Below are 9,570 nucleotides of genomic sequence, written 5' to 3'. Positions count from 1 at the left end.
TGTTGGCCAAAAGAAAAGGAGTCAATTTCAAAATCTTTACCAGATCAGTTTTTCATCCTAGAAGTGTTGTTTCACCCCTTTGGTGATTATGAAGCTATAGATCCTTTTCTAAACTGGGAATTCAAAGTTGACACCTAAAGTTAACCATCATGCTACCCTTTTCTGTACCATTTTATGGTTGTGCTGAGGTTTTTTGATACATCAGGCCCAGTAATTCTATGTTTAGCAAATCATCAGGTTCTACTGTCATTATGTTTAAAAAATTTTTTGTCGTATGTTTTTCCATCGTGATTTGATGAGAAGGAAATGGCCCTGTGTCACTGTTAGGAAAAAACCTCGTGGAAGGTTCTTCCAGGTGGCTTGGGTATTTCTATATGCAGGATGGGAGGTGGTTTTGCTCCATGTTCAGTTCAAGATTTACAGTGTGAACCTGGTCTAGAAACAGAGGACATGGCAGATGGTGCCCACAGTGGGTCACCCCCAATGCAGAACTCACCTGACCAGGCACAGGGACATGCATACTCTTGGTTTACCTTTCAGAATGTTTTGTGCCAGGGGCTGCTGTCTCCGTAGCGCTTTAGGCCTTGGGTATAACTATCTTGTCCAACAGACGACTTTGCATGCCATGCATCTCAGCCTTGCGGAAGGTGCCAACAACCTCTCCCTGGGTGGGGCGGGGGCTCCCAAGGAAGTGCTGATCCGGGCTTCCTTGGGATCGGGGATCCAAGAGAATTATTAAATTCCCCAGTATCCATATTGTTCCCTCTCACAAGCTACGACTCTTGACAGCTTTTATTTCTCCCTTCCTCTCCTGTTGAGATCATAGGGAACATTAATTTGTTAATTGAGACTTAACTACGTATTAGTATCTTTCTTCAGGAATGAGTTCACTAATTTTCAGATGGTCTAAAATTTCACCAGTGAATTCTACCAAACATTTAAAAAGACATAATACCAATTTTCAACATTCTTTTCCAGAATATAGAAGCAGTGGGAACACTTTGTAATTCATTCAGTGAAGCCAGCATTAACTTAATATCAAAACCAGTTGAGACATCACAATGCAGGAAAACTAAAGGCCAATAGCTCTCATGCTCAGAGACGCAAAAATCCATAACAAAATATTAGCAGATCGAGTTCAGTGATATATTAAAAAATATTATACACCACAACCAAGTGGGGATTATTCCAGGTATGCAAGGCTAGTTCCGCATTTGAAAGTAAGTCAATGTTATTTACCATATCAACAGTCTAAAGAAAAAAAAATCATGTGATCATATTCACTGGTGCAGAAAAAGCATTTGACAAAATCTAACACCCATTCATGATCAAAATTCTCAGCAAACTAAGAATAGAGGGAGAACTTCCACAACTTGATGAAAGACATCTACAAAAAAACCTACAGATATGATGATACTTGTGACACTGGAGAGACTGGACACTTTCCTCTAAAACTGGGAACAAGGCAAGAGTGTCTTGTTCATCACTCCTATTCAACAGCATATTAGAAGTCCTAGCTAGGGACGCCTGGGTGGCTCAGTCGGTGAAGCGTCTATCTTTGGCTCAGGTCATGATCCCGGGGTCCTGGGATTGCCCCACATCGGGCTCCCTGCTCAGCGGGGAGCCTGCTTCTCCCTCTCCCTCTGCTCCTCCCCCAGCTCATGCTCTCTCTCTCTCTCTCTGTGTCAAATAAATAAATAAAATCTTAAAAAGAATAAAAAAAAGAAGTCCTAGCTAGTGTGCAGTAAGACCAAAACAAAGTATACAGATTGGAAAGGAAGATAGAAGATCATCTTTATTCACAGATGATATGATTGTCTATGTAGACAATCCTACAGAATTTATAAGAAACAAAACAAAATAAAGCAACATAGACTCACCATACCATCCAGCAGTCATGCTCCTAGGTGTTTACCCAACTGACTTGAAAACTTATGTTCACACACAGGCTTGCATACTAAGATTTATAGCGGTTGTAATCATAATCACCTAAAACTGGAAGCAAGCCCAATGGAATACTTTCTTTTTTAAGTTTTTCTTATTTTGCTATTTTTAATGTGTAAGTCGGTGCTATGTGTTGCCCCCGGACGCGGGGCTTGAACTCACCACGACCCTGAGCTCAAGACCTGAGCTAAGACCGAGAGTTGAATGCTTACCCGACTGGGCCCAACCCAGGCGCCCCCAAATGGAATACCTTCTATTCACCAATGACAAGGAATGTAACATCAAGCCACACTAAACTACGACTGAATCTTAGACGCTTATCACTAAATGAAAGAAGCCAATCTGAAAAGGTACACGCTGTATGATCCCAAGTACATGACGTTCTGAAAAAGGCAAAACTATAAATGATAAGCAGCCCAGTGGTTGCTAGGCTTTGAGTGGGGTTTGACTAGGGAGATGGTTGAGAGTGTGAATGTATTCTTTGTGGCGCCCTCATGGTGAAGGTGGGTGCACGACACTCTGCATTTATCGAAAACCACCCAGTAACGGTTTCTGTGCCCTTTGAAAGTTGAAAAGCACAGGTTTACCATGACCCACATCCTCAGAGCGCCTTGCTCCTCTTTTGGGGCCCCAGGACAGAGGGAGAGGGAATCTGTCCCAGCAGTCGGCTGTCACATCCCTCTGATCTCTGCCACCAGCCTCCCCACCCCCCAGTTTGGGTCACAGGCACATCAAAGACCGGACCCCTTCCATTGCTCTGTGTCTAAGCCAACCTGCGCTTCTTAGAACTCTGGCACAGGGGGAAGCTGGTTGCCATGTAAGAAGTCCAATGACTCAGGGACAACCGTACTGTGAGAAAGCCCAAATTGGGCATGTGGAGGGGCCACTCGGAGAGAGAGGTGCCCCGCCAGCCGCTCGCTGTTGTAGCCATCCTGGCCCAGGGACCAGACATGTGAGTGAAGAAGCTCTGGCATGAAGCCAGCCCTGGACATCACTTCCTGCAGCAGCGTGAGACTGGAGAACCAGGCAGCGGAGCTCCATCAGCCCACGGACTGTAGGACGTAATCATAAATTGTTATTCTTTGCAGCGGATAGGATAACCGGGCCAGAGCTGCAAGACTTTACCTCGTTCTGGGGACTCCTGCTTCCCCCAAAGTTGCTTTGTTTCCCTCAAGGAGAGAAATGCCTGAAATACCAGAGAACAGTAGAAAAGATCTGCAGGCAGCCTTCCCAAGTCAAGGCAAATGGTCCCTCCAGCCCAATCCTCGCCCCACCCCCCCGACCTGTTCTCCAGCTGCTGAAGGGATGAGCAGATATGTCCTTGTCAGGGGTCAATAGCTAGTTCTTCACCTCTCTTTCTCAGGGAATAATTAAAACAGTGTTCAGGTTTAAAAAGATAAAAAATAAAACAGTGCTCAGGTTATCAGGAAAGAAAGGTGATGACGTCCTGCTGTACTCAGGCAGGTGCAGATAGAGCCACATGCTCAGTGAGGACCAGAAAGGAACAGAATGGGACTTAGGCAGAGATATTACAAAATCGGGGATGGGGAGTGAAGATTAATAATGCACCCTTGAAGGGCACCTGCGTGGCTCAGTTAAGTGCCTGTCTTTGGCTCAGGTCCTGATCCCAGGGTCCTGGGATCGAGCCCTACATTGGGCTCCCTGCTCAGTGGGAGGGAGTGCTTCTCCCTTTCCCTCTGCCCCTTACCACCACCCTTCATACTCTCTCTCTCTCAAATAAATAAATAAAAAATCTTAAAAAAAAAAAAAGAATGCACCCTTGAGCAGGAATTAGATCACACGATTGAAGAAACAATTAGATAAAACTTGCCCAAACCCCCAAAGAAATTCCGCAAGACACTCACGCCTATGATGCACGAGTTCAAACGAGAGGGAAAAATAGAAGAGCATCAAACAGAAAGAGAAGGAGAGTGGGTGTTGGAGAACAAGTGGAGGGGAAAAAGCTTTATAGAACGGAAACCTCGGAATGAATGGTGTGCCACGGGCACGGAGACTTGGGGAAAACCTGGCGAGAGCAAGGGGCTCAGGTGGAGGAAGCGAGAGGGGATGGCGGCTGTGAAGCTGGCTTGATGACGCAACACACCGCGGGTTTTCCTGAACGGAACAGGACCGATGTGACCAAACCAAACTTACTTAAAGATGAAATGGAAGGTCTTATACACTAAAAGGATTCTCTCCCTGTAATGAGACAAATCAGGATCAAGCCATCAGGCCCAGTACAAATTCTGTAAGCATCAGGGCAGGATAGGGTCAGCTCATCACGGGGAAAATCAGGTTGGCTTCAGCCGTTCCTCCCAAACTCGATGCCAAAAGATAATGGAACAGTTATTTGCAGAGGGTGGTGGGGGGAGAGCCTCCGAGCTAGGAACTCCCAAGTGCTTCTTAAATTACATGCTTGAGTTGATGGAATACATATTTAGAAGAAGGATCAAAATAAAGAAGTTATGAATATGAGGAATGAAGGTTGCAGTGAGCCTCGAATAGAAATAAACAAAATTATTAGGTTAAAATGACTGGCAATCGTGGCCATAAACCAGCATCTACTTATTAAAATGTTATTATTTTTACATTAGGCGGCTTATTCAAGAAATCTAAGAGATCACAGAATTCCTGGCTGGTGCCAGCAGAGGTAATGGAAGGGGAGAGAATAGGAAAGAATCTTGGCTTCTTAGCTTTTTCTATAAGGGGAATGTCTTCCTCTGTTAGGCTGCTATAGCAAAATACCACAGACCGGGTGGTTTATAAAAAACAGATATTTTTTTTGGTCACAGTTCTGGAGGCTGAAAATCCCAGGTGAGGGTGCCAGCACGGTTGGGTGAAGGCTCTGTTTTCCCTGTGTCTCCACATGGTGGAAGGGACTGGGGTGCTCTTGGGAGAGGGAGGTCTCTTTGATAAGAACCCTAATCCCACTCATTGGGGTTCCACCCTCATGACCTAATCACCTCCCAAAGTTCTCATCTATTAATATCTTGAGCTTCAGGGGCTAGGATTGCAACACATGAATCTGCGAGGACACGCACATTCATGCCCTAGCAGGAAATCAAGAGATAATAGTTGATTTTTAAGATTTTTAATTTTTTTATTTGACAGAGAGAGAGCATAAGCAGGGGGTAGTGGCAGACAGAGGGAGAGAGAGAAGCAGACTCCCTGCTTAGCAGGGAGCCGAATGTGAGGCTCGATCCCAGGACCCTGGGATCATGACTGGAGCCAAAGGCAGACGCTTAACTGTCTGAGCCACCCAGGCGCCCCCAAATTTATTTATTTATTTATTTATTTATTTATTTATTTATTTATTTATTATTTTTTAAAAGATTTTATTAATTTACTTGAGAGAGAGAGAATAAGAGAGAAAGCACAAGAGGGGGAGGGTCAGAGGGAGAAGCAGACTCCCTGCTGAACAGGGAGCCTGATGTGGGACTCGATCCTGGGACTCCAGGATCATGACCTGGGCCGACGGCAGTCACTTAACCAACTGAGCCACCCAGGCACCCAACCCAGGTGCCCCCATTTTTAAAGCCAATAAATATGCTTTGACTTTTTCATGCCAACCTCTGATTTTAGATGGTCACAAACTTTAAAGAAATCCTTTCTGTGTAGGCATAAATAATATAACAAAATCACTTCTCCATCTTCATATGCATTTCTGTACGTGGCCTGACTGGTTTTGAGAGGGGTCAGTTGTTCCCCTCTGCTGCTGTCTCATCCCTCCCTCCTGTGTTCCCTGTAGGTCTTCTTCACACATTCCAGTGCTATGTTATTTGGTGCATAAAAGTGCGTGGTGGTTATCTTCATTGTGGGCTATAACCTTTATTATTATAACTTGATCCTCTGACTCATTTAATGCTTTTTGCCTGTGAGTTATATATCTGATGATCATTTTGCCACACCCATGCTTTCTTTTATTTGCATTTGCCCTGTATATTTTTATGTGCCCTTTTCTTTCCAACTCTGTTTTTTTTGTTTGGAGTGTGTCTCATACAAACAGCATAGAGCTAGATTTAATTTTTCGACCCAATTTTGGATTTGTTTCACCTACCAGACTATTTCATTCCATTTTCATTTATCAGAAGAATCAACAAGACCAGAGGGACAAATTAATGGTATAGAGCAGACACAATTGGGTCCAGATACATGATAAAGGTAGATTTCCAGGGCTGTGCGGTTGAAAATCCACTGTGTATGTAAAAAAACGAACTAGAATTTAAATAAAAATTTGGAAGATGAAACAATTAAATAAACAAACAAACAAACAAACAAACAAATAAATAAATAAATTGGATCCTCACCTTTTTCCTTACCCCAAAATAAATTCCGGACAGATTTTTAAAAATTGTAAGAAGCGGTGACAAATGGCCAATAAATATAAAAGGATGTGTCTCATACAAGTTAAAGAAATTCAAATGAAAGCAAGGAGATCACTTATTTGTAACCAAGTGTCAAGAAATAAAAAAACTTGGGGGGCGGAGCAAGATGGCGGAGGAGTAGGAGACCTAGATTTCGTCTGGTCTCAGGAATTCAGCTGAATAGGGATCAAACCATTCTGAACACCTACGAACTCAACAGGAGACCGAAGAGGAGAGTAGCAACAACTCTCTGAACAGAGAAGCGACCACTTACTGGAAGGTAGGACGTGCGGAGAAGTGAATCCGAGGCGATATTCGGGAGGATAGATGGCGGGGGAGGGGCCTCCGTCGGCCGCTTCTGGCAAGTGCTAGAGCCGCGGAGCACAAAATCGGACCTTTTAGAAGTCGGCTCCGCTGAGGGACGTCGCTGCAGTGGCTAAGCAGGGGGTGGAATCCTCCCGGGACAGTGTGGTCTCAGGACCCTTGGGGTCACAGAAAGACCGGGGCAGCCTGAGTGCGCCAGAGCTCCCAGGTATCGGAGCGGGGAAGCCGGCTGCAGAGACGGAGCCGAGGCGCGGGCTCTCAGCTCGGGGTGGCCATAAACTGTGATCCGCGGCCCAGTCGGGCCACTGCTCCTCCAGCAGGGACCCAACAAGCGGCAGAGCCGGGGAGACTCCCCTCCCTCCCCCGGGAGGAGCGGCGCGGGAGTGCACCACAGGGATCTGCTGGGTTTGGAGACTCCACACGGGGTCGGGTGCCAGAGATAGAAACGCTCGGTCACAGGCCGGGTGAGCATGGAGTGCGGCCGGAGACCAGGGACAAGGGAGTGACTGCTTTTCTCTGGGGGCGCACTGAGGAGCGGGGCCCCGAGTTCTCAGCTCCTCCGGGTGGAGATTGGGAGGCCACCATTTTTGCCCTGGTCCTCCAAGGCTGTACGGAGAGCTTGCAGGGAACAAAAGCTCCTGAGATCAAACCCGAGCAGCTTGCTTAGCCGGGACCGACAAGGGCGGGGCAATTCAGCCTCCGGCAAAGACATTTGGAAACCACAGCAACAGGCCCCTCCCCCCAGAAGATCAGCACGAACAGCCAGCAAGCCAAGACCAAGTTTACCGATCAAGGAGAACGGGAGAACTCCAGCGCTAGGGGAATACTGCACATAGAATTCATGGCTTTTTTTTTTTACCATGATTCATTAGTTCATCAAAGTTAATTTTTGTTAACTGTTTTTTTTTTCTTTTTCCCTTTTTCAACCAACATCTTATCAATCTCTAAAAAAAAAAACTTTTTATTTTTCATTTTTAGAGTCATATTTTATCCCTTCATAGTAGTTACCCTTATTTTTGGCATATATATATATATATATAAGTTGTTCTCTCTTTAAAATTTTGAGATACGGTTTCTTCTAACAGATCAAAATATACCCTAAGTCACTAGTGAATGGCTCTGTTCTAGTCTCCTGCCTGATCACATTCTCTCCCTTTTTTCTTTTTTTTTTTAATCTTCTTTCTTTTTTCAAACAACTCCTTATCTTATCAAGTCCTTTTATAAAATCTTTTATAATTTTCATCTTTACAGTCATCTTCTATCCCTTCATTCTATCAACCCTTATTTTGTACATATATGTCTTTCTTCCTTTAAAATTTTAAGAGGCACTTTTTTCTAACAGACCAAAATACGCCCAAAATCTAGTGTGTGGCACTGATCTATGCACTAGCCTGATCATATTTGATCACATTCTGCTTTTTTTGTATTGTTCTGTTTTTGTTTTTATCTTTTTTTTTCTTTTTTTCTTTTTTCTCTCTTTCTTTTTTCTTTCTTTCCCTTTCTTTTCCCCTGGCTTCAGGTCTTTTCTGATTTGTATACAGTATATTTGCTGGGGACGTTGTAAACCTGTTAGCATTTTGTTCTCTCATTCATCTATTCTCCTCTGGACAAAATGATAAGATGGAAAAAATCACCTCAGCAAAAAGAACAAGAGGTAGTACCGTCAGCCAGGGACCTACTCAATACGGACATTAGTACGATGTCGGACCTAGAGTTCAGAATCATGACTTTAAAGATACTAGCTGGGCTTGAAAAAAGTGTGGAAGTTATTAGAGAAACCTTTCTGGAGAAATAAAAGAACTAAAATCTAACCAAGTCAAAATCAAAAAGGCTATTGATGAGGTGCAATCAAAAATGGGGGCACTAACTGCTAGGATAAATGAGGCAGAAGAGAGAATCAGTGATATAGAAGACCAAATGATGGAAAATAAAGAGGCTGAGAAAAAGAGGGAGAAACAACTACAGGATCACTAGGGCAGAATTCGAGAGATAAGTGATACGATAAGACGAAACAACATTAGAATAATTGGGATCCCAGAAGAAGAAGAAAGGGAGAGAGGGGCAGAAGGTATACTGGAGCAAATAATAGCAGAGAACTTCCCTAATATGAGGAAGGAAACAGGCATCAAAATCCAGGAGGCACAGAGAACCCCTCTCAAAATCAATAATAATAGGTCAACACCCCGACATCTAATAGTAAAACTTACGAGTCTCAGAGACAAAGAGAAAATCCTGAAAGCAGCTCGGGAGAAGAGATATGTAACCTACAATGGTAAAAATATTAGATTGGCAACAGACCTATCCACAGAGACCTCGCAGGCCAGAAAGGACTGGCAAGATATCTTCAGAGCACTAAACGAGAAAAATAGGCAGCCAAGAATACTATATCCAGCTAGGCTGTCATTGAAAATAGAAGGAGAGATAAAAAGCTTCCAGAACAAACAAAAACTAAAGGAATTTGCAAACATGAAACCAGCCCTCCAAGAAATATTGAAAGGGGTCCTCTAAGCAAAGAGAGAGCCTAAAAGCAGCAAAGATCAGAAAGGAACACAGACAACATACAGTAACAGTCACCTTACAGGCAATACAATGGCACTAAATTCATACCTTTCAATAGTTACCCTAAATGTAAATGGGCTCAATGCCCCAATCAAAAGACACAGGCTATCAGATTGGATTAAAAAACAAGACCCATCCATATGCTGTCTGCAAGAGACTCCTTTTAGACCCAAAGACACCCCCAGATTGAAAGTGAGGGGGTGGAAAACCATTTACCATGCTAATGGACACCAAAAGAAAGCTGGGGTGGCAATCCTTATATCAGACAAACTAGATTTTAAAACAAAGACTCTAATAAGAGATGAGGAAGGACACTATATCCTACTTAAAGGGTCTATCCAACAAGAAGATCTAACAATTGTAAATATCTATGCCCCGA

This window comes from Zalophus californianus, chromosome 17 (assembly GCF_009762305.2).
Source record: "Zalophus californianus isolate mZalCal1 chromosome 17, mZalCal1.pri.v2, whole genome shotgun sequence".
Lineage (NCBI taxonomy): Eukaryota > Metazoa > Chordata > Mammalia > Carnivora > Otariidae > Zalophus > Zalophus californianus.
This window is presented reverse-complemented; position numbering follows the sequence as displayed.